Raw genomic sequence first — 24,379 nt, forward strand, 5'->3', positions numbered from 1 at the left:
ACAAGGCTTACAGAGAAAAAAAAAAATGGCATAGAAATAAAGTATATTCCAGAAGCCAGAATCAAAGTTTGTAGATGACAATAAATTCCCTGAGAAAGACGACATTATATAGTGGCCAGGAAAGCAAGAGAAAAATAAAGTGCTGTAAGGAATGTATCAGTTCCTCTTGAGCCGTCCATCTACATCAGATCAATAGCTCTTCCAACCATGGGACATGCAAGCTTTCAGCTTGAGAAATTGAAGTTCTCAAAATAAGTCAGGGTTGCAACACAAGTCCATCATGGTGTGTCACAGAAATGAAATGAGTTGTCTCCTGCTCGATTGATGACTGACATCAAACAAGGAGGAAAAAAGAAGAAAATAAACGAGATGCAGGTTTTGAAAAGTTGTTGCAGAGACTTCTGTGGAAAAGTTTACACTAAGTGGTCTGTTCTCTGCTTGAAGCATGTGCATAACTCCCATCACTGTAATGAGAGTTCCACAGCACGCCCAAGAAGCCGTGAGGCGAGTGCATGCATGCGCGGTCACTCAGTTGTGTTTGACTCTTTTTCGCCCCTATGAACTGTAGTCCACCAGGCTTCTCTATCTATGAGATTTTCCAGGCAAGAATACTAGAGTGGGGTGCATTTCCTCCTCTAGGGGATCTCCCTGACCCAGGGATCCAACTCACGTCTCCTGCGGCTCCTTCAATTGCAGGTGGATGCTTTACTCCTGAGCCAGCTGGGAAGTCTTAGGGAGGGGAGAATGTCCGGGAAAATAATTTACTGTGATGATGTTTTCATATAAGCTCTAAAGAAGAAACCCGGAACTTCTCAGACCAGGGCAGAAAACAACCCATGGAATGTCCAAGGATTGGTAGAAAATAAGAAAGGGAAAGGGGAGGAACAGGTGATTTTTCAGTACAAAGTGATGATCCATATCTTGTATAATGACTGAAGCAACACATGCTGGTAATGGCCTATCCTGTAAAACAAACTTGTAAAGAGGAAATCAAAGGCTGTTCAGCATATGTCTGTGTTGCACAGCTAAAAAGACCCCTGTAGAACCTACAAACAGGCCAGCAAAATCAATGTTTGGTGCAATTTCTAACTGAGCTTTATGATGATAGAAAGAGAAAAAGCAACTTTGTTATCCATGCTATAAGTCCTTTTGCTCCTCTGTTATCTAGGCTTCAAAGTGACTGACCTGAAAATATTTTCCATCAGTGACTACAGATGCCTGGACATGTTAGAGAACTGTGAACTGATTGTCTTACATGTATCAGCTCTTCTTTCCTTAGCCATTGCCTGGAGCAAAAAAAAAAAAAAAAAAACACAGAATGGGAAGCAAGGAGCACCCCTGGCACCAAAGGTGAAGGAATTTACACTCAAAGGTGAGACAGCTGAATTGCCTCTTGTAAATCTCAGTCAATGCCTTTCAGTTAGCAGCCATTTGCTCTAGAAGGCTCTCTACCTTTGCCACCTACTGGGAGGCCAGAGTTGAATCTAGTTAAATCAATAGCCCATTGTCTATTCTCTCTTCCCTCTCTTGATCTTATTTGGTATTATCTGAAAAATGCTTTTTATCCATCATTGCCTCAGTCAATTCATCTCTAAAATGGACCTTTCTCCTCCTACTCAAGATGGGATGGGGTTTTGAGCTTCTCCAACCAGTATGTGAAACGACTGGCAGGAAATTCAAGGACTTGACTTAGAAATATGAATGTATACAATTTCCCCTCCTTAGTGTGCCTGCTGTGCAGAAATCGGGTGGCACCACGGTGAATACAATGCAGTTATGCGATGTTTACCGAATGAGCAGTCACTCTGTTATTAAATATGTAATTTGGTACAGAATTCCTGAAATATATACCGTATTTACTTCTGTGTAGCAGGAGGAAGCTTGAAGTACAGCTGTAAATTAGTGTTCAGAAAATTGCAGTTAGAATATAATGGAACACACTTGGAAACATATACTAGTAACTCTATCCTCCAGAATGTGTTCACAGATATGATTACATACATGAAAACATGATTTTTTTTAAAAAAGCATAAGGTATAACAAACTCTTTTGGTATTTTGCTTGGTAGTAGAAATTAGAGCTAGATGCCTTCTGATATGCCTTTGATTGACATAAATGAATTGCTATCTTTTTATTATTGATAACATTTTATGTCTTGCTTTCTCTGTCTCTCTTCTGTCTCCTCTCTCTCTTCTTCTTAAGAGACAGAAGCAAATTTTATTATGCTCACCTTTCTCAACAAATCAGTAGAATTTGTTTTTTTTTTTAATTTTTTTTTATTTAATTTTAAAATCTTTAATTCTTACATGTGTTCCCAAACATGAACCCCCCTTTGAAGCAGTATTTCAGCGACTAAACTCATATCTATAAGTTTATAAATTTGAAAATTCTACTTTAAGAAGTGATATTTGCTGATAGTTAAGGCGATGGCACCCGACTCCAGTACTCTTGCTTGGAAAATACCATGGACAGAGGAGCCTGGTAGGCTGCGGTCCATGGGGTCGTGAAGAGTCAAACACAGCTGAGTGACTTCACTTTCACTTTCTTGCATTGGAGAAGGAAATGGCAACCCACTCCAGTGTTCTTGCCTGCAGAATCCCAGGGACAGGGCAACCTGGTGGGATGCCATCTATGGGGTCTCACAGAGTCAGACACGACTGAAGTGACTTAGCAGCAAGCCCCTTCTATCTGTATACTTTTTTTTATATATAATTATTTACACTATTTATTTACTTACACACTTCTGTTCATTTGATGATATTAGCTTCTGATATACAAAATGTTTAAGCTGCTTAATCATTTGATTGGTTGAAATATTGAACATGACCTTTCTCCCAAGGAAACAATTCCAAATTGTTTTTCAGCTTTGGTTAATTGCAAAGTACATGCTCTTTCAGGTCAGAAATGAATCCTGGATTATGTTCTAACCTAAATCATTCTCTTCATTTTTTTCTCCGTTCGAGTACTGCTGAGCAGCACCTAGGACAGAGTCCCATAAGAAGACATGAGAATGTTTTTCAGTTGTGGAGTTGAGAGGGCGCGGCCAGTTTCAGGAGTGAGTTCACCCTCTATTAGTGGCAAGTTTGCACCCTATTGGTCAAGAAACAAGGGTAATTCTTTGAATTGAGAAAAGAAACCAGTTTTAGACAGCTGAGCAAATTCCTGCTATTTTAGTCGATTTCACCAAAGCAGTTATTCTCTTGTAAGTGTAGCCTATTATACATTAGAGGTTTGTCTTCATACTCAGCCAATAAAATATCTTTAACTGACTGTACTGCCTGAAGAAAAAAATATTGCACCTTCCTGGATGTTCTTCGGATCTCCTCAGAATCTAAGTTTGCAAAACTTAGAAGATTCTTTGATATTTTCTCCCAATTCCTTTGGCAGCTATAATTATATACAGGAAAACCTCCATCCCCAATGATAATTGGTACCTGAAAAAAATATCACTTGGGATGAAGCCATCTAAAATGGGAAACAAAGAAAAACAAAAGCAAAAAGATAAAATGGGGAATAGTATTTCATAAGTAAAATGCACAAATATAATTTAGAATGTTCTGAAAAATTGTATTTCTCAGAACAAATCTATTTAAACTTTATGTTCTTTTGAGATGCAGTGGGACTTTTATATTGCTTAACATTTTAATGAAAACTACCTGAAAGCTGTCTAGCTCAAGTTTATTTCTTCCTCTACAATCAAATTATCATGATTTGATGCTAGATCTTAGTCTTCCTTAGGACAAAAAAATCACTTAATTAACTTGCTATTGTTAATTTCTATAACTTCTATCCTGCCAGCAGTCAATAGCATTTTCAGTTTGTTATACTACTTCCCCATGAGCTCCCCCAAACTATCATCAGTAAGTGGTATTTACTTTTGATGTATGAAGCCAAACCAAACCTTTACTATGTCCCTGAATAAGCCCTGGCCATCCATTATATGTGTTACCCCCTCTCTGAATGCTGTTTCTCCTTATCCCATTCTCTATCCTCTCTTTTCCCTTCTTAACCCTGTCAAGTCATACTTTTGCCTTTTATAACCTTTTCCAGAAAACCTGCTATGATCTTTTCCCACCTATTATCTTGGATAAATTGGCAACTCACCTCCTTTCTAAGATTTTTCTTGTAACGTCTGCCATTCTGTCTTTGTACTTTTTAATCACTTCTCTCCCCTAAATAAACTGTGAGCTCCTTGAGGAATGGAACTAAGTTATTGAGGCTGATAAGCCATCATCTGCCCATGAACCTTGCTTGGAGTATTTGTTCAATAAATGTTTGCTAATGAAATAAATGAAGGCATTACCCACCCATCCATACTCTTTCCCCACTGAAATCTAGTCAGTTTTAATAAAGTGAACTAATCAGATTGAAAGAGATCTTGTGAAGACAGCAATTTTCTAAATAAACATATAAGAGCAGGCAGTCTCATAGTATGAGCTCCGAAATGTTTGCAGAATTAATTCAAAATGGTGCTTGTATATTAAGCTGATTTTCTACCATGTATAGGTTTCCCAGATGTTATAATCACAACAATTACTTAATAGTGCTTGCTATGCTCTTCAGGCCCAGAAATGATAATTAATGTGATGATTGTATAGAATCATAAATTAAATGGGGAGTAATTACTTGTCTTTCAAAATTTCTCACGCTAAAGTTGGAATTTTGAGTTCTGTATAGGTATCTACTTGTCCAGTAAATTCTTTTATCCTGAAATGACATGAAGTAGAAAGTAACAGGGAGATAGGATGGTTATGAGAGAAAGATTTAAAAAATTGGTTAGTGTGAATTACTTAATTTTTTGCACTTGTCTTTTTTTCCCCGAAAGATCCTTGTCCAGTGGATCAACTTGTCATCAAGAAGATAATCTATATTTACTTTGTGTCAGGTACTGTAGCTCTTAACTCTGCATTTAGCTGATTCAGCTCCTACCCAGACTACTTTGACCTCAGAATTTTCCCTGCTAACTGTCCCCCCGTTCACTTCAATTTGTACTGCCTAAATGCTTACTGCTGAGTGTCCCTCTGGCCATTTTGAAAGGTGTTTCATCACACTATAATAAACGTGAAATACTGATGCACTCAAAATGGCACACACACACACACACGAAAGGCAGCTGGATATCGACATGGGACTGGACAGGGGCATTTGTTACACTTTCCTCTTATACCATTGTCTACCTTTGGCAAAGGAAGATTGTAAGTGTCCCTGGTGGTCTGTGTCGATCAATACTACAGGGGAGTTAAATTAAACCTCAAGTCAAGCACACATCTATGTTGGCTGAGATACCTTCAACCTAAAATCCCTGGAAAATTTACATTTTTCCACTAAGTTAACCAGTAATAGAGTGAAATGAGTGAGAAAAAAGCAGCTGTCTAGTTTGCATGTTGCATTCCTCCAAATAAACCTGGTCCAATTTTTAGCCCCTGTAGGTGTATTGCAGTAATTAGCTTAACAGTCTTGCAACATTTGAGCTTAGAAACGCTGTCGATTTCATGGCAAAGCTTCACTAAGGAAGATAAAACATTATGACATATAATTGTGAAATTAGGGAAATTCTCTTAACTGTTACCAGCCTTTCCTAGATACTCTAGTTCAAAATTGTCTTCTAAATCCTTCAAGTGAACTTGGAAACAGATGTAAATTTCTGAAGACAGAAGTACTATCATGTTAGTTGTTAACTGAGTTGCTGAGTCAAAGGTAAATTTAGGTGCAGCGGTCAATTCAGCCCCTTCAAATGAATATTTCTTCAATTATTTTGGTTCTTTGTAGGATTCACACATAATCTGGGAAATATTTAGTCCTGTCTTCAGACTACATTACCTTTCAATTTGTCTCACTTTTACACTTTGTGATTTTTGATCAGAATACTTTATGTTTCAACGTATTACTTTTACTTCCTTTTAGCATTAAAATTATTTTCCACAGAAGACAGAAGGATTTCTAACTATAAATCAAGCTTCCATTTAAAATGAACATCACAAGAAGAGTTTTGTAAAAAATAGTGGATATATGTGTATGTATAGCTGATTCCTTTTGCTGTACACTTGAAACTAACACAACAGTATAAATCAACTCTACTCCAATAAAAGTTTTAAAAAGACTTTCTTTGCCCTAACTTTACATAATCAGAGGCAGTTTCTGTTTCTGGTCATCTGACTAGCTATAAAAGAAATAAGTAAATGGGCCAAATTTCTTAGAATGGGAAAAAATGTATTCAAATAATCTAAAGGGACTGTTTATGAAGAGTTTTTGAGAATATTCGGAGAAGGCAATGGCACCCCACTCCAGTACTCTTGCCTGGAAAATCCCATGGACGGAGGAGCCTGGTCGGCTGCAGTCTATGGGGTTGCACAGAGTCGGATAGGACTGAGCGACGTCACTTTCACTTTTCACTTTCATGCATTGGAGAAGGAAATGGCTACCCACTCCAGTGTTCTTGCCTGGAGAATCCCAGGGATGGGGTAGCCTGGTGGGCTGCGGTCTCCAGGGTCGCACAGAGTTGGACATGACTGAAGTGACTTAGCAGCAGCAGCAGCAGCAGCTTGAGAATATTGACAAATGTTTAAGACCAAAACAAGTTGAACCTATTGAAAATTGAGTCAGTAGATTATTTTCAGTGGTATTCTACAAATGTTTAACAATCAGTTCTTGGGGTATGGAGAAGCAGATTTGCAGTGTTTTCCATTTCTATGATATAAGGACATCCACTCACAGCTGATTTCAATCTGCCAAAGTGATGTCACTAATGGAGAATCAGGAAGAGATGCCCACAAAAGTCTGTCATGAGCTGGTCCACACCAGCTCTAGCACGGTACTAGTTATTTTGCTGATTTAACTCCTCAATCCCAGCTTTATGACTGAGAAAGTGGAAAGAGCGCTATGAAATGCTTTGTTGTTCAGTCATTATGTCTGACTCGTTGCAACCCCGTGGACTGCAGCACGCCAAACTTCCCTGTCCTTAACTATCTCCTGGCATATGCTCAAACTCCAGCTTCCCAGGTAGTTCAGAGGTTAAAGCATCTGCCCACAATGCAGGAGAGCTGGGTTCGATCCCTGGGTTGGGAAGATCCCATGGAGAAGGAAATGGCAACCCACTCCAGTATTCTTGCCTGAAAAGCCCACGGACAGAGGAGCTTGGTGGGCTATACTCCACGGGGTAGCAAAGAGTCGGACACAACTGAGCGACTTCACTTTCATGCTCAAACTCATATCCATTGAGTCAGTGCTGCCATCCAACCATCTCATCCTTTGTCAACCCCCTTCTCCTCTTCCGCTCAGTCTTTTCTAGAGTCAGGGTCTTTTCCAATGAGTTGGCTCATCTCATCAGGTGGCCAAAGTATTGGAGCTTCAGCTTCAGCATCAGCCCTTCCAATGAATATTCCAGCTTAATTTCTTTTAGGATTGACTAATTTGATCTCCTTGCTGTCTAAGGGAGTTTCAGGAGTCTTCTCCAGAATCACAGTTTGAGAGCATCAATTCTTTGGCGATCAGACTTCTTTATGGTTCAGCTCTCATGACCATACATGACTCCTGGAAAAACCATAGCTTTAACTATATGGGCCTTTGTTGGCAAAGTGATGTCTCTACTTTTGAATATGCTTTCAAGGCTTATCATAGCTTTTCTTCCAAGGAGCAAGTGTCTGCCTGGGAAGCCATTAACTAAAAATGTCATGAAGTGCTATCTTGCTTTCTCTTTAACCTATACTACCTAACGAAACAACAGCAAGAACATTTCATTTTTGCACAAACATTTCAAAATTTTTACATTTATTTAAATTGATTTTCTTTATGTTATAGGTTGGGGACCTTGGTTTCTCTTACTGAATCATGATCGAAAGCATTTGGCTAAACTTTAAGTGTAAGCATAACTTATACAATTGAATGTTTGCTGTAAATGAAGTATGTGTGTGTTATTATATATTATTATGTATATATTATTCCCCAGAAATCCACATAACTACCATCTTCCTCTCACTGACCTCTCTGTTCATATATTACTTTCTGGAATAGGCTTACCCTAACTACCTCATTTAAAATTGCCACTAAATCCTCTTATACTTCTACTATTTTTCTTTTTTGTCTTCTAATATTATTGACAATTTTACTTATTTTGCTAACTGAATATTATCTGTCTCTGAAAGTATGTTTTTTCTGTTTTGTTCACTTATACCTCTCCCGTTCTCAGAACAGTGCCTGGTATAAAGTAGATGCTCAATGAAAATTTGTAGAATGAATGAGATGATCCCAAAGTCTGATCAGAATTAAACTCTATAATGCATGGAAAGGACTTTCTGGCAGTGTTGGTTACTTAATTGAGTGACAAGAAACTATGATGTCTCACTCAGCAATAGGTTTATAAAATAGCCTAGATTCTCATTCTTCTGAAATTATTTAGATATGGTTCCATTTAAAGATGGAACATTACTCAGTCTAGTGATTTCTTGGGTTCTTTAGAGAACTCTCAAAGACTTCACAAAGAGGAGATATAAAGGGGCCAAATGGATGGAGTTTATGTCTCCACTCTGACTCTATTCAAGGACTGTGATTTTATCAGCTCAGGTTGAGATTGGGCAAGTGTGTGTTTGGGGCAGGGAAGCTGTGTCATAACATTTTATTTGAATAAAAAATACCTACTGCTAAAGTTTGGAACATCCCTGATGGCGCAGACGGTAAATAATCTGCCTGCAAAGCAGGAGACCTGGGTTCAATCCCTGGGTAAGGAAGATCCCTGGAGAAGGAAAAGGCTACCTATTCCATTCTTGCCCGGAGAATTCCGTGGACAGGGGCTACAGTCCCTGGGGCACACAAAGAGTCGGACATGCCTGAGCGACTAACACTTTCATTTTCACTTTAGGTTGCTTAAAGCTTAAAATTATATATTTTCTTCTATATTTCTAACTATTTAATAAACAGGAAAAAATACATCTTTCCCTTAAAGTAAATAACAAAACACCTTGTATAAAATATCATCTAACAGGCAGAGGCTATAATCTTTTAACTTTTCCCTGTTTTTCTAAAATGTTAAATGTGTCTATACTACACTTGTCTGTAGCATTTACAAAATAATTTTGAAGATCATAGGCAAGATTTAAGAAGGTAGATTTGAAAAGAAAGGCAGTTAAAAAAATGGAACAATCTATTAACAAACACATGTTAAAGAAAATTATTTTGAAATATGAATCAAGTAGAGTCAGATGCCTTCCCCTTGTAAGCCATTTGAATTCAATTTGTGACAGAACGTGCAGATTCTTCTGGATCAATAGGGTGCATTCAGCACAGCTGACATACTACACCTGATCCAGAGCCGACCTGACTGGGGACCTATTAGGCATACCTGAGGGACTTTCCCTAGCTTTTATCTCAAGGTACAACTCCTAGGATTACAGGTACTTGAGGCTAATTAGTCTGTTCTATTACCTGCCAGGGAAGGCCTCTGTTTCTACAACATCCTGTTTACCTTATAATCTCAAAGAGATAATCAGGATGCCATGGTGCACTAAAGGTAAAATGATAGCCTTGCATGCTCTCCTGACTGCCATGTGCCAGCTTGTGGGCACAGGCAAGGTCAGCACACACACACACACACACACACCAGAGCTAAAGAGATAATAGGCAGACTGACCTGTTACAGTTTTACCATCTTTGCTTTATTGCTTTTCCCCAGAAGTCTGCCCCCTTCCAATGTAATTATGTAATTAGAGCTAATGACTATAAACAGAGATTATCCCCTCCCCCAGCTCTGCCGTCAAGCCTTTGGGATACTGAGCCTTTGGTAGGGCAACCTGTACCTGGCAAACACAGGGAGGCAGACCTGAGACACTGAAAGACTGTCACAGTCCTGATTCATCTGTTCTTCCTCCTGGACTTGATGCACAAAGAGAGCACAAATAGAAGCAGAGTGCAGGCTTTCCTGTTGCATTTGTTCATTTTAGAATAGTAATCAGTGTTTTTTACCTTTAAATTTGCATTTTGTTTCACTTTATGGCATATTCATCAGTTCAGTTCAGTTCAGTCCAGTCCCTCAGTCGTGTCTGACTCTTTGAGACCCCATGGACTGCCACACGCCAGGCCTCCCTGTCCATCACCAACTCCCAGAGTTTACCCAAACTCATGTCCATTGAGTTGGTGATGCCATGCAACTACCTCATCCTCTGCTATTCCCTTCTCCTCGTGCCTTCAATCATTCCCAGCATCAGGGTCTTTGCAAATGAGTCACCTCTTCACATCAGGTGGCCAAAGTATTGGAGTTTCAGCTTCAACATCAGTCCTTCCAATAAACATTCAGGACTGATCTCCTTTAGGATGGACTTGTTGGATCTCCTTGCAATCCAAGGGACTCTCAAGTGTCTTCTCCAACACCACAGTTCAAAAGCATCAATTCTTCAGTGCTCAGCTTTCTTTATAGTCCAACTCTCACATTTATACATGACCACTGGAAAATCATAGCCTTGACTAGATGGATGGTTGTTGGCAAAGTAATGTCTCTACTTTTTAACATGCTGTCTAAGTTGGTTATAACTTTTTTTCCAAGGAGTAAACGTCTTTTTATTTCATGGCTGCAGTCACCATCTACAATGATTTTGGAGCATCTATTTGCCATAAAGTGATAGGACCCAACGCCATGATCTTCATTTTCTGAATGTTGAGCTTTAGGCCAACTTTTTCACTCTCCTCTTTTGCTTTCATTATAGGCTCTTTAGTTCTTCTTCAATTCACTGCCATAAAGATGGTATCATTTGCATATTTGAGGTTATTGATATTTCTCCCGGCAATCTTGATTCCAGCTTATGCTTCATCCAGCTCAGCATTTCTCATGATGTACTCTGCATATAAGTTAAATAAGCAGGGTGACAATATACAGCCTTGACACACTCCTTTTCCTATTCGAAACCAGTCTGTTGTTCCATGTCCAGGTCTAATTATTGCTTCCTGACCTGTATACAGGTTTCTCAAGAGGCAGGTCAGGTGGTCTGGTATTCCTATCTTTTTCAGAATTTTCCACAGTTTGTTGTGAGCCACACAGTCAATGGCTTTGGTATAGTCAATAAAGCAGAAATAGATGTTTTTCTGGAACTCTCTTGCTTTTTCCATGATCCAGCAGATGTTGGCAATTTGATCTCTGATTCCTCTGCCTTTTCTAAAACCAGCTGGAACACCTGGAAGTTCAAGGTTCACAGATTGTTGAAGCCTGGATTGAAGAATTTTGCACACCAGGACCCAGGAGAAAGGAATAGTGACCCTACAGGAGACTTGCCTGTGGATGTCTGGGAGCCTCTAGTGAAGGCGTGGGTCAGTGGTGGCCTGCTGCACGGTTGGGGCCATGGACTGTAGCAGTATATGCCTGGGATCTTTTGAGGGAGGTCACCGTTATCTTCATTACCTCCACCATAGTTTGGCCGCAGGTAAATAGCAGGGAGTGAACACAGCTACACTCATCAACAGAAAATTGGATTAAAGTTTTACTGGCTATGTGGATCACAAAAAACAGTGGAAAATTCTGAAAGAGATGGGAATACCAGACCACCTGACCTGCCTCTTGAGAAACCTGTATGCAGGTCAGGAAGCAATAGTTAGAACTGGACATGGAACAACAGACTGGTTCCAAATAGGAAAAGGAGTACGTCAAGGCTGTATATTGTCACCCTGCTTATTTAACTTATATGCAGAGTGCATCATGAGAAATGCTGGGCTGGAGGAAGTACAGGCTGGAATCAAGATTGCCAGAGGAAATATCAATAACCTCAGATATGCAGATGACACCACCCTTATGGCAGAAAGTGAAGAGGAACTAAAGAGCCTCTTGATGAAAGTGAAAGAGGAGAGTGAAAAAGTTGGCTTAAACCTCAACATTCAGAAAGCTAAGATCATGGTATCTTGTCCCATCACTTCATGGCAAATAGATGGGAAACAGTGGCTGACTTTATTTTGGGGGACGCTAAAATCACTGCAGATGGTGATTGCAGCAATGAAAGATGCTTGCTACTTGGAAGGAAGTTTATGACCAACCTAGACAGCATATTAAAAAGCAGAGACATTATTTTGTCAACAAAGGCCCATCTAGTCAAGGCTCTGGTTTTTCCAGTGGTCGTGTATGGATGTGAGAGATGGACTATAAAAAAAGCTGAGTGCAGAAGATTTGATGCCTTTAAACTGTGGTGTTGGAGAAGACTCTTGAGAGTCCCTTGGACTGCAAGGAGATCATATCAGTCCATCCAAAAGGAAATCAGTCCTGGGTGTTCATTGGAAGGACTGATGCTGAAGCTGAAACTCCAATATTTTGGCCACCTGATGCGAAGAGCTGACTCATTTGAAAAAACCTTGATGTTGGGAAAGATTGAAGGCAGGAGGAAAAGGGGACGACAGAGGATGAGATGGTTGGATGACATCACCGACCCAATGGACATGAGTTTGGATAAGCTCTGGGAGTCAATGATGGACAGAGAGACCTGGTGTACTGAGGTTCATGGGGTCACAAAGTCAGACATGACTGAGTGAATGAACCGAACTGAGCATGGCCTCTCCCATCAGAACAAGACCCAGTTTCCCCCTCAGTCAGTCTATCCCATCAGGAAGCTTTCATAAGCCTCTTATCCTTCTCCATCAAAGGACAGACAGACTGAAAAACATCATCACAGAAAACTAACAAATCTTTCACATGGACCACAGCCTGTCTAATTTAATGAAACTATGAGCCATGCCATGTAAGGCAACCCAAGACGGATGGGTCATGGTGGAGAGTTCTGACAAAATGTGGTCCACTGGAGAAGGGATTAGCAAAACACTTTAGTATTCCTGCCTTGAGAACCCCATGAACAGTATGAAAAGGCAAAAAGATAGGACACTGAAAGATGATCTCCCCAGGTCAGTAGGTGCCAAATATGCTTCTGGAGATCAGTGGAGAAATAACCTCAAAAAGAATGAAGAGATGGAGCCAAACCAAAAATAACACCCAGTTGTGGATGTGACTGGTGCTAGAAGCAAGGTCCAATGCTCTAAAGAGCAATATTGCATAGGAACCTGGAATGTTAGGTCCATGAATCAAGGCAAATGAGAAGTGATCAAACAGGAGATGGCAAGATTGAATGTAGACATTTTAGGAATCAGCGAACTAAGATGGACTGGAATGGGTGAATTTAACTCAGATGACTATTATATCTACTACTGTGGGCAAGAATCCCTTAGAAGAAATGGAGTAGCCATCATAGTCAACAAGAGTCCAAAATGCAGTACTTGGATGCAATCTCAAAAACAACAGAATGATCTCTATTCCTTTCCAAGACAAAGCATTCAATATCACAGTAATCCAAATCTATGCCCCAACCAGTAATGCTGAAGAAGCTGAAGTTGAACAGTTCTATGAAGCCCATAAGACCTTCTAGAATTAACACCCCAAAAAAGATGTCCTTTTCATTATAGGGGATTGGAAAGCAAAAATAGGAAGTCAAGAAACATCTGGAGTAACAGGCAAATTTGGCCTTGGATACAGAATGAAGCAGGGCAAAGGCTAATAGAGTTCTGCCAAGAGAATGCACTGGTCATAGCAAACACCCTCTTCCAACAACACAAGAGAAGACTCTACACATGGACATCACCAGATGGTCACACGGAAATCAGTTTGATTATATTCTTTACAGCCAAAATGGAGAAGTTCTATACAGTTAGCAAAATGTGACTGACTGTGGCTCAGATCATGAACTCCTTCTTGCCAAATTCAGACTCAAATTGAAGAAAGTGGGGAAAACCACTAGACCATTCAGGCTTATTCATAGTATCATAGAATATTAAGACGATGAATCAAAGCAGATTCTTTGACAATAGTTACCTCTTCTTCTATAACTATCCTTCATTGTTTGGAAATCTCCTGGCTTATTATATTTGTTCATTACAGAGGAATTAAATTTGAACCAGTGGTAGGATACCTAAGATGTATATTCTATCATGATGCACTTCAGTTCAGTTCAGTCGCTCAGTTGTGTCTGACTCTTTGCAACCCCATGAATCGCAGCACTCCAGGCCTCCCTGTCCATCACCGTCTCCCGGAGTTCACTCAAACTCACGTCCATCGAGTCGGTGATGCCATCCAGCCATCTCATCCTCTGTCGTCCCTCTTTCCTCCTGCCCCCAATCCCTCCCAGCATCAGAGTCTTTTCCAATGAGTCAACTCTTTGCATGAGGTGGCCAAAGTACTGGAGTTTCAGCTTCAGCATCATTCCTTCCAAAGAAATCCCAGGGCTGATCTCCTTCAGAATGGACTGGTTGTATCTCCTTCAGAATGGACTGGTTGTATCTCCTTGCAGTCCAAGGGACTCTCAAGAGTCTTCTCCAACACCACAGTTCAAAAGCATCAATTCTTTGGTGCTCAGCTTTCTTCACAGTCCAGCTCTCACATCCATACATGACCACTGGAAAAACCATAACCTTGACTAGATGGACCTTTGTTGGAAAGGTAATGTCTCTGCTTTTCAATATGATATTTAGGTTGGTCATAACTTTCCTTCCAAGGACTAAGTGTCTTTTAATTTCATGGCTGCAGTCACCATCTGCAGTGATTTTGGAGCCCCCAAAAATAAAGTCTGACACTGTTTCTGCTGTTTCCACATCTGTTTCCCATGAAGTGATGGGACCAGATGCCATGATCTTCGTTTTCTGAATGTTGAGCTTCAAGCCAACTTTTTCACTCTCCTCTTTCACTATCATCAAGAGGCTTTTTAGTTCCTCTTCACTTTCTGCCATAAGGGTGGTATCATCTGCATATCTGAGGTTTTGGTATTTCTCCCGGCAATCTTGATTCCAGCTTGTGTTTCTTCCAGTCCAGCGTTTCTCATGATGTACTCTGCATAGAAGTTAAATAAGCAAGGTGACAATATACAGCCTTGATGTACTCCTTTTCCTGTTTGGAACCAGTCTGTTGTTCCATGTCCAGTTCTAACTGTTGCTTCCTGATCCGTATGAAGAGTATGATGCACTTATGCGAGGTCAAGTGCGATTTTACCCTGAAAGTTATATTCTCAGCTCATACGGGAGACAAGAAATAGCAGAGAATGTGAGTGCACACTGTACTGTAGGGGCAGAAATGCACTTTCAATGATAACAAGAACAGTTAGCAATATTACTATGTGCTCTGGCTTACTAAACTTTTGTCACTAGAAATCATCAAAGATGTTTCTCTCTGGAGAAATTTCAAGGTTCTCTTTATCATGCTGATTTTGCCCACTGTTTTCTGCCTTTTTTGATTTTGTTCTGTCTCCAGCTTCAAACCCACAGCAAGTCCTTTGAAGGGATCCATTCTGGGCTTCAGGAGTAGCCATGTAAGTGGTCATGTCAGGCCATTTACTTTTGAGAAGCTGCTGCTGCTGCTGTTACTGCTGCTGCTGCTGCTGCTAAGTTGCTTCAGTCGTGTCTGACTCTGTGCAACTCCATAGACTTCAGCCCACCAGGTTCCCCTGTCCCTGGGATTCTCCAGGCAAGAATACTGGAGTGGGTTGTCATTTCCTTCTCCAATGCATGAAAGTGAAAATTGGAAGTGAAGTCACTCATTTGTGTCCAACTCTCAGCAACCCCATGGACTTCAGCCTACCATGCTCCTTCATCCATGGGAGTTTCTAAGCAAGTGTACTGGAGTGGGTTGCCATTTTCGGGAGCTACACCCTCAAAATCCTGCAAGGACCAGGCAGGTGACTTGGGTAGGTAAAGAGGGCTTATAATGGGCTAATTGTGTAACCCTCTACAGACTGTTTCTTTTTCCACTTTTTAAAAAATTATTTGAGATACTTGTTGATTTACATGCAGATACATGAAATAATTCTGAGATCATATATACATTATTCATTTTCTCCCAATGGTAATATCTTAAAACACTATAGTATAATATCATAGGAAACTGACATAAAAACAATCTGTTATTCTTATTCACATTTCCCCAGATTACCTGTATGTGTGTGTGTGTATGTGTGTGTGTGTGTGTGTGTTGGTGCATTTATTTCTATGAAGTTTTATCACTTGTGTTTGTGTATCACTGCTATAGCCAAATCAAGAACCAAAACTATCAAATCACCATAGAACCCTTAATTGCCTTTTTATACCCACCTCCACTTCAGTCTTGCACCCACCTTCCCATTCTCATCCCTAATTCCAAGCACCCATTAATCTGCTTCCTATCTCTGTAATTTTGTGATTTCAATACTGTTATACAAATGGAATTGTATAGTATACAAACTTGTGGTTATCTGCATTGACATTTTTTCACTTTGTATATATCCTTTGAAATTCATACAAATTGCATGTATCAAAAGTTCATTCTCTTTCATTGTTGAGAAGTATTCTACAGCATGGACATATGACAGTTTGACCCCTCATCCTTTGAAGGATATCTGAATGACTTCAGTTTAGGCTACTACAAATTAGGCTGCTATAAACATTTGTGTACAGGCTTTTGTATGAACCTGTTTTCACTTCTTGCTCACTTATGGCGGAGACATAGACACAGAGATTCCCCTACTATAAGAAAAATGACTACACACATACCACAAAAATTGGCAAGTGGCACTCTACTTCAGTATGTTGGAACAATAGGTAGTTGTAGGTACTGTTGGGTACTATGCTCAGCTGAAAAGATTGTCCCAGGGACTTCCCTGGTGGCCTGTAGCTAACACTCTGTGATCCCAGTGCAGGGGGCCTGGGTTCGATCCCTGTTTGGGGAACTAGATCCCACATGCCACAACAAAGATCAAAGATCCTGTGAACCATGACTAAGACTCAGTGCAACCAAATAAATAAATAATTTTTTAAAAAACAAAAAACATAAATCTTGTCCTGGGGAGAAGTCACTTCCTAGATCCAGTAAACAATGTCAAGTGGTAATGTGAGTCCCATAATGTCAAATCTGTATATTTTGAAGAAAATCTTGAAATATAGTAATGTATATATAACATTTTGGTTTACATATTTTATATATGGGGCTTCATGTTTGGAAATAGTGTGACAACCAAATGAAATATGACTGCAGACTGGATTTTTTAACCATAGGCCACTTTTATTTTATTTTTTTAAATCACAAAAGCACAGAACTCTCATTTAACCTCTTGGAGCTCATGACCTCACTGAATTTACAAATGTATTACTACTTTTTCCATCATGTCTGTTTTATTTTTGAATCCATGTTACTTGATGGAATGTACTTAACTGATTACTGAAACCATTCATTCAATAACTAGAATGGGCCTTCCATGGGTCATTTGATTTGCAGTATGGATACACAGTGAACTGGAGGTAAAGTCTCAGGTCCTCTACTCTCGTGGGCTTCTCTAGTGGCTTAGATGGTAAAGAATCTGCTTGTACTGTGGGAGACCTCGGTTCAATCCCTGAGTCAGAAAGATCCCCTGGAAAAGGGAATGGCTATCTACTTCAGTATTCTTTCCTGGAGAATTCATGGACAGAGGAGCCTGGTGGACTGCAGTCCATGGGGTCACAAAGAGTCTGCTTTCATAGAGTGTGAGATGTTTACAGACTGGTAACAGAGTGAGTCTGGCCCTGGTGGTATGATTTTTCTGATAATAAACTATTAGCAATTATTAACTTCTTACATTTATATATAGGATGATATCTGATTATAAATATATATATATATATATATATATATACACACACACACACACACACACACACACACATAGACTTCTGGATTTGTTGCGAAACCAGAAACTCAGATATGTATGAGCTCTCTTGCCAGCATGGGCAGGTCAGTTTAAGATGAAGAACAGCCACCTCACTAGGCAGGACAGGCATCCTTCTTTCTCCTAGAGTCCCCATAGCCAGCCTTTCTCATTTGTGTGAACTTTCTGGCCTCTATAAACATGTGAGTTTGCTACCTCAGGATTAGTGAGAGAGAAAATATTAAGCAAACTGTAAATGTGGTAAATCCTGACTTCTCCTAATAGTTACTTGTTCCTTCCAGGGAAATTACCACTGAACTTGAGTTGTTGTGGCCATCATGGACAGTTGCATAAAAACTAAGGCAGTTGAGCATGTTTTATATGATTGGGTCACTGTATATACCTCCTCTGATATTTAATTCGTCATTCCTCAGTAAAACATCAGTCTTAAGGTCCACAATCAGGAAGGTCAGAATATATGGAAAACCAACAGGAATGTGTAATTTTTACCTGTCTTACAATGTCAATGAAAAGCCCCAGACTGTGCTAGATTGGAACTTAGAGAAGGTTTCTTGAATAAAGATTGTAAGTCTAACATCTATATTGCAGATATGAACATGATCAAGAGACTTTGACAGTTCTCTCTTTAAATTTATCAGAAATACACCCATTTCTATAGGTTAATATCTGGAGTAAGGGGACAAAGTAGCTGTGATTATAGAAAAGAATTACATGACTCCTTCCAAAGAGAGAAAATATTAAGACATTGTTGACTCTGTAAAGTGATGCTTTTGAAAGAGATGTCATAGCCAATATTAGCAAACACTTTTATTTTTGAATTGGTGCACTGCCTTCGCAGACAATCACGAAAGAACAACAAATAATTAAATCCCAGGGCATCATCAATGAACTTATTCCAGATTCTGCGGTGAATTTCTCAAGTTTCATACCATTCTGAAGTTTATAAACCTCGAGAGAATATATTAAGGGTCTTGATTTTTCTTTAATATAAGATACCTAGGAACAAAAAAGAGGAGTTTTGTTTTTTTCCCCAAGAAAAAAGCTACTTGAAATACACTGCGTGGTTCATACATGAACTAACCTTAGAAGGAATATTTGTTCTTTTTTGTTCATAACCTGGTCTTAAGACAAGGGTGAGGAAGAAGAAATAATTGCCTAAGGCATTTACAAGCCCTACAAAGATTTTATTAAAAAGAAAAATACCCACAAATTTACTACCAATCCATCTAGACCTTTTGCCATGTTGTGTCAGCTCTCATGGGGGAACTGTAACTTGAGAGATTTAGCAGCATAAAGGCATAAAAGCAAACTTTACAATGCAAAGGGTAAACAATTCAAAGATATAAATTTTCCATATACCTACCTGAGAGAACAAATCAGAAGCTTCCGAGAAATTGAATTTGCATTTACCAAGGACAAAGAGTGCTCAATCCAGCTGGCCCATTAAATATTTACTAAAATCACAACTTGTGCTGCTATTATAATTATTATTTTATGCATTCTATTTATGACATCAGCAAAGCTTCCAAACAAAGGGAATGATTTGCCAATCCTGCTCTAAGTCATTTTTGGTGATCTTAGAGTTGACAAAGTTCAAGATTGTTAAGCTCATTGGATGGTAGGTCTTTTCACGCCCTCATTTAAAATTCTGCACTAAGTACATAACACCCATCAAATGCCTTAGAGATCCTAGGCATTTATTGTTTCTGTTTTTTTTTTTTTTTTTCCCCCAAATTTATAGCTCTTAAACTATTTAACCATTGATTTCTTCAGTCAGGCTAATCTGCTGTTTCAAGCATGTCATGTAAAACCACCTCATGCCATGTTGTTGCTATTACTGTGCTAAGTCACTTCAGTCATGTCTGACTCTTTGTGACCCCATGGACTTAAGCCCCCCAGGCTCCTCTGTCCATGGGATTCTCCAGGCAAGAATACTGGAGTGGGTTACCATCTCCTTCTCCATTCTATTACTGTGGTAGGTAGACTTTTAAGATGGTTAGGAGAGTTCTGCCCACTTGTCTATCTACCTTAGGCAATCTTATTCCAGTGCATGTGAGTAAGACTTGTGAATATGATCAGATTTCACTTCTCATACTAATCAGGTTAATTAATTTGCTAAATTTTAATTAATTTTAAAAGGGAGAATAACTTGGATGGGCCTGGTTTAGTTGTGTGAGCCTTTAAAGAGAGACTAGGCTCTTCCTGAAGAGGTCAATTTGAAGCAGTAAACATTCTCCTAATGGCCTTGGAAAGGGAAGCTGCCGTGTTGTGAGAAGGTTTCTGGAGGGGCCACATGGCAGAGACTTGAGACTGGTCTCCAGGAGATGAGCATGGTCCTTGGACAACAGCTGGCAAGACAGTGGGAATCTTAATCTTATCGCTGTAGGACAATGAATTCTGTCAACACCCACAGGAATTTGAAAGAGACCTTGAGGTACAAATATCAAAGCCTCCTGGATAATACCTTATTTGTAGTTGTAGAAGACAACCCTAGTCAAGCTTTGCTAGCCACTTGACCTACAGAACTCCTACAGGAGAAAATAAATAAGTAGATGCTGTTTTAAGTGATTAATTTTGTGGTGATTTGTTATAGAGAGAAGAAAACTAAAACAATCACTACACCCGATGCCCTTGACTGTTCTTTATTTTAATTAATTCCTATCCATCTTTTCAGTCCCATCTCCATCATGAAGCTTTACATGTAACCAATCTCTTTGCACAGTAATTTCTCATGTTTTACCAGCCTTAGTAAATATGTCTGTGCCAGGGACAGAGCATTTGATATAAACAGGTTTTCAATACTGTTATTATTATCCTCAGTTAAGAAGGAAGTGACTTAGGTACAGGGACCTTCTCCTACATGTCTTTATATCCCCTTGTCTGGACTGTAACACAGTCACTAGCTACTCAGTTCAATTCAGTTCAGTTCAGTCACTCAGTCATGTCTGACTCTTTGTGACCCCATGAATCGCAGCACACCAGGCCTCCCTGTTCATCACCAACTTCCGGAGTTCACTCAGACTCACATCCATCGAGTCTGTGACGCCATCCAGCCATCTCATCCTCTGTCGTCCCCTTCTACTCCTGCCCTCAATCCCTCCCAGCATCAGAGTCTTTTCCAATGAGTCAACTCTTCGCATGAGGTGGCCAAAGTACTGGAGTTTCAGCTTCAGCATCATTCCCTCCAAAGAAATCCCAAGGCTGATCTCCTTCAGAATGGACTGGTTGGATCTCCTTGCAGTCCAAGGGACTCTCAAGAGTCTTCTCCAACTCCACAGTTCAAAAGCATCACTTCTTCAGTGGTCAGCTTTCTTCACAGTCCAACTCTCACATCCATACATGACTACTGGCAAAGCCATAGCCTTGACTAGATGGACCTTTGTTGGCAAAGCAATGTCTCAGTTTTTCAATATGCTATTAGAGATACTTAATAAATATTTTGGTAAATTAATAATATTGTCACTTCTATTACATACCATTGCTTCTATAGCACTGTTCAAATTATTCCTATGGATTCTAAATTAAATAAGGAACAAATGAAGACTCTATAGACACAGAATCAACTGGTAGGATTGACTGGACTTCAAAATAGTGCATCAGAAAACCCAATCTATATCAATTCAGCAGGAAAAAAACACAGCAAAACTTCTGAACCCCAAACCCACACTATCTCCTGCAAAATTTCCTACATGCTATATTTTCAAACTGAAAAGATTTGTAGAGTGCAGCTTTCATGTGCGCAGATTTAGAAGACAGCACGGAATGGTGCTAGGGCAGAATACACATGTGCCACTGCTAGGCAGGCACACGCCACACCAACACTGCCCAGGTGGCCACGGCTCCTCTAAAGCTATAATGGTAAGCGAAGTAACCTGCTTAAAACACTACAATCTCCTAACCACAGCCACCTGGCTTATAATTATAGACTTTATTATAAATAGACGTAAGCTTTGAGTGATTAGTTATTGTGTACAAATATTCAACCATAGACCACCTGATTTTCACTCACTTCTGTACCTTCTCCTTCATTTGATACATCTAGCTATTAATAGAAAAACACCTGTTTCCTGATAGTCTTCGCAGCTATAGAGGCATTCATTTATATAGAAACAGCTAGAGAAAGGTCCTTGTGAAGGACAACTAACTCCAGTTCTTACCATCACAAAGCTTTCTCCTAAAGCTGCTGATGGAAGCAGTTAAGTCTACCTTGCAATACTCCTGCGCAAACTACAACAAAGTGAAGCTAGAAATAGTCTTTAACTACTGTGGGAGGATTAAGAAAATCCTGTCGCAATAAGGCAAGGATTTCCATTTGATCTTAGAAACAAACAAAAATGTTTCTAAATCCACAGGTGAATGACATAAACTGAAAACCAGGAGCTAGGTGGCAAGCATTCACTGCCTCCCTTTCATTTCTCTTTCCAGCACCTGCACACGCCTATCGCCTTCCCTTCCTGATACACAGATGCAGAGGGCGTTTGACTCCAGTGATAAACTGGGAGCAGATAATGATGAATGATGACAGGAAATGAAAGTGACAGTGACAGTTTGTGGTTGTTTGATTACTTCAATGCAATGAATGGTGGCCACAGAGTTTCCTGTCAACAAGTGTCTGTATATAAAAATAAGAAAGCAATCAAAGCAGTAACTGACATTTCAGGGCATTTCAGAGAAGCTCGGCATTTCATGCTCAACAAAAACCATCTGTTTAATATTCTTGATAGAAACTACTATTCACCCTGAAAAGAATTATCAGGATAAAGGTGAGATGAGTGGATTTTAACCTCCACAGGAAGGTGGGCCAGATGCTGGAAAACTAGCCTATATGACCTCAATGGTCACATTCAATGCAACAGTTCTAGAAATGATACAGGATGTGGGGTTAGACATTGACCCTAATGCAAATCCCATTAGTAATTTAATTATGTGACCTTAAATCAGTTCATTTACTTCTCTATGTCTTAATTCCTCCTTATGTAAAAATGCTACTTTCCCTTTTTGCCCTTAAACCAGAAGGCTGAGAGATGTATGAGGTACAGCAAAATTATCTGCAATGTTAGAGTCGTTGGAATCAACATGTCATCATATACAAGTATGTGTCTGGAAAAAAGAGAACACTGAATACAATATCGTGCAGATTTTCTTGGCTGAATGAACATATTTACATTTCACTACATTTTCTTCTCAGCTTCCCCCTGAGAATTCCCTCTCTTCAAACCGTTCTTGACATAGGTTCTTTTGAATCTGGATTTAGCATTGCCTCTTGACTTGTAGCATTCCGAGTTTCTGATTTCCACTTTCAGCTACTTCAGCTAATGCCCAGCTCCCTCTTCTCTGGCAGGCAGTCCTCCAATGCCTTCATCCCAGTAAGTTCCTCCCCACACAGAAAAACATGAACCTAGACTGCATGGTTTAGCTTTTTTCCTTGAAAAGCTTCTCTTCCCTTTTTTTCCCTTAAAAAAGAAAATGCTTTAGAGAAATATGACTGTAATTAGCAACTGACAAAAATATCTGAGCTTGAGCTGAAGTGGGAAATCACAGAGGTTAGTTACTTATTTTCTCATGCATTTACCATTTGTTCTCTTTTCTCAGGGAAGTTGAAAGACCTGAGGTTCAAACGTAATAAGGCCCCATACTGTTTCCAAGAGTATTTACGACATGCAAAGTATAAGGCAGTGCATTGCTTATATTTAAATTTGTTTTCACTCATCTGAGCTATTACACAGTATGCCATCCCTAAACCTTTTATAATAAGGAGCACAGGTTTCTCAGCCACGAAAGGGAATGAAATGTTCAGCAATTTGAGCTCCCTGGTACTGCGGGGGTGACAAAACATATATATGTATCCAATCCATTCTACTGATCTGGCGCCAGCATTAGAAGGGACTGCCTGGGGCAGAGACCTTCTGCTATATTCACGTTCCTGGGAATTAGCAGGTGAACCAAATGGCCCATAGTGATGACAGCAACATCTTTCAAAAGACTCAACCTTACTAAATGGATTCCCCAAATACATTTTCTCTTTCTGGAAACAGCAGTGGTTTTAAAGCTTAATTGATAGTACAAATGTTTGTTGTCATGTTAAAAAATATATATATTCCCAAGAACTCAAGGATCAAGTTATAAACAAATCATTTTCACTTATTTTAGAATGAATGCACAATTCGCTTTTTACTAGGTATCTTCACTAATCTTTTGAATTTCTAGCTCATGGCAAATTAATCTAGAAGAGTAATAGCATGCTGGCGTAACCATGGCCTGGCACTTAACATTTATAAGATTAGACCTTAAAGATACAAAATAAGCAGAAAATCATTTACTATCTGGATTATTTCACTCCTTGAATTTGAAGTAAAGCAATCTCTGGGTTCTAGTCTTAATCTTGTAAATAAATTGCTGTGGCACCTGGAGAAATCATTTAATTTTTTGGACTTAGTTTTCCTTATTCATATAATCAAGAGGTTATAAGATAGTACTTAAAGTCTTTTCACAAACTTATGATTACATTATTTAAAAATAATTCTAGTGTACACATTGAAAAATATATGTCTAGAGTTTAAAAGAAAGTGTTTACTTGTAAATTATGCTCGTAATACTCCTTGTATTTCTTGTATACTTATAATACTATAACTACCATTATCAGATAGGAATATTTTGTTTACCATTATTAAAAATAGAAATAATATTTTACATTCAAATATTTTTGA

Source organism: Capricornis sumatraensis, chromosome 3, assembly GCF_032405125.1.
Source record: "Capricornis sumatraensis isolate serow.1 chromosome 3, serow.2, whole genome shotgun sequence".
NCBI lineage: Eukaryota > Metazoa > Chordata > Mammalia > Artiodactyla > Bovidae > Capricornis > Capricornis sumatraensis.